This window comes from Austrofundulus limnaeus, unplaced genomic scaffold (genome assembly GCF_001266775.1).
Source record: "Austrofundulus limnaeus strain Quisiro unplaced genomic scaffold, Austrofundulus_limnaeus-1.0 Scaffold836, whole genome shotgun sequence".
NCBI lineage: Eukaryota > Metazoa > Chordata > Actinopteri > Cyprinodontiformes > Rivulidae > Austrofundulus > Austrofundulus limnaeus.
Genome location: NW_013953238.1, coordinates 160,558 through 162,933, shown reverse-complemented (window position 1 = coordinate 162,933; position 2,376 = coordinate 160,558). Strand labels below are relative to the sequence as shown.

The following is a 2,376-nucleotide window of genomic DNA, read 5'->3' as shown; positions in this document are numbered from 1 at the left end:
GCTAACTGTGATTTGTTTTTAGCTTAGCATGCTAACTGTGATTTGTTTTTAGCTTAGCATGCTAACTGTGATTTGTTTTTAGCTTAGCATGCTAACTGTGATTTGTTTTTAGCAGATTAAAGATGCTGAAGGTAGTGAAGACAGGTGAAATCGCCCTTTAGCCAGTCCTCCTGAAAAATAAATTTACAAGTTTTTTCCCCCTAAATTTTTGACTTCACCAAGTTAGAAAATATTTAGTTTAAATGTCTCAAATTTCTGCCCTTGATTGTGTAAATTTCTGCTGTTTTTTCGCAAATTTGCGACCTTTCAACGTAAGAGAATTTCCTGTTTTTTTTTTCTCGAAAATTTCATAAATTAATCTCAGAATTTCTGAGTTTTTTCTCAGAGATTTGCTCCTATGTTTTTATTTTTCCATCCGCGAAGTGGTCCTAATACACCGTTGTAAATTGTAAACTAAATATTTAAAAAGTGAAGGTGAAAACAGATTTTCGCACATGTTGTGTTTCTGCAAACATCTTTGGATCCTTTAGTTAATTTGATCAATAAGAGTCAGAAATCAGACAAAAACTGAGAAAACGTTTTAATAATGGGCTTGTTGTTTTATTTAACCACACACACACACACACACACACACACACACACACACACACACACACACACACACGCTCGCGCGTGTGTGTGTGTGTGGTGGTGTGTGGTTACAGGAAGACTGGCTGTTTTATGACTGAACACTTTTCCCTTTTCTTGTTCAAAGCTCAAAGTCCACCTGAGAGAAAGAAGACGATCCAGTCGCTCGTCACAAACTGGAAGAACATTTGTTCTAGAACAGGAAGTGCCTGTCAGCAGAAACCACAGAAGAAGAAGAAGAAGAAGAAGAGTATTTGTAGGAACTTTGAGGATTTAAAGTCTGAACGTCACACATGGATTGTACCTGAGGAGGAGGCCGGTTCTCTCATCTTCCTGCTGTCAGACTGACTGGCGGCCATCTTGGAGACGAGCTCAGGTGTGTTTGGTCTGATGTGAGCTTCAGCTTCTGTTTCACCACATGCCAGTGAAATAACATGTAAACATTCATACAACGAAAACACAACCAGCTGATTTAAACTGCTTTGATTTATAAAGTGAAACTTTAAATGTTTCGGTGGGAAAATCTTGATAAAATCATTTACAGTCCTGCTGAAATGTGCTTAAACAAGAAGTTTATTAAAAATCAGCATAAATATGTGTTTAGGTTTTATTATCTGAACATTTTAATCCTTTCAAACTAAAATATTTAAGCTGTTTTCTTCAAAGAACAGAGCAGAGTTAAATCATTGTGTTTAAATATTAAAAAGCTGTTTCCTGCTGTAATGACACCTGGTCAGGTTTGGAGCTGCTCAGGGTTTCTTTAAAAAGATCTCAGCTCGTTCACTTTTATCTGTTTTCTACAGAAACGTAGAGCTGCCACATGACATGAAATTATTTTTAAACTGGATCTCGTTATAACAAGAAAACTATCTTTCAAAAACGAGAAAACTATCTTATATCAAAATAACCATCTTGTTAAAACATGTTATGGTTTCCTCTGGTTTGTCACTTTCACAGAAGTTTATTTCCTGGATGGCGTGATGGAGAACACAACTGAGTCTCACTTTACGCCTTTTTATGAAGAAGAAATCTGCAAGAGGAACACATTTCTAGACTAAAAAATGACAAGTTAGTACTGAAAAATGTTTTTGAAATAATACCGTCTGAATTCAGATTAGAGAGTGAATATTATTAAGTGCTACTAGCTGCAACATCTGAGCACAAACCCAAATAATTCTGTTTGTTTTTGTTTATATAGTGAGACTCAGTCGTGTTCTCCATCACACCATCCAGGCAATAAACTTCTGTGAAAATGACAAACCAGAAGAAATCATAACACGTTATAATGAGATGGTTAACTTGATATAACAAGATAATTTTCTCATTTTTAAAAGACAGTTTTCTCATTATAACGAGATAGTTTTCTCATTATAACGAGATAGTTTTCTCATTATAACGAGATAGTTTTCTCATTATAACGAGACAGTTTTCTCATTATAACGAGACAGTTTTCTCATTATAACGAGACAGTTTTCTCATTATAATGAGATAGTTTTCTCGTTATAACGAGACAGTTTTCTCATTATAATGAGAGTTTTCTCATTATAATGAGATAGTTTTCTCATTATAATGAGATAGTTTTCTCATTATAACGAGACAGTTTTCTCATTATAATGAGAGTTTTCTCATTATAATGAGATAGTTTTCTCATTATAACGAGATAGTTTTCTCATTATAACGAGATAGTTTTCTCATTATAACGAGATAGTTTTCTCATAACAAGAGAGTTTTCTCATTATAACGAGACAG

General features: G+C 34.3%; 1 protein-coding gene across 1 annotated transcript in view; it reads left to right on the top strand.

Annotated features, from left to right (window-relative positions):
• Positions 1-672: 672 nt before the first annotated feature.
• Positions 673-2,376, top strand: part of myrfl (myelin regulatory factor like) — a gene marked incomplete in the record, with an annotated part of 22,926 nt that continues 21,222 nt past the window's right edge. Inside the window, 1 exon segment of the mRNA XM_014029000.1 lies at positions 673-1,003.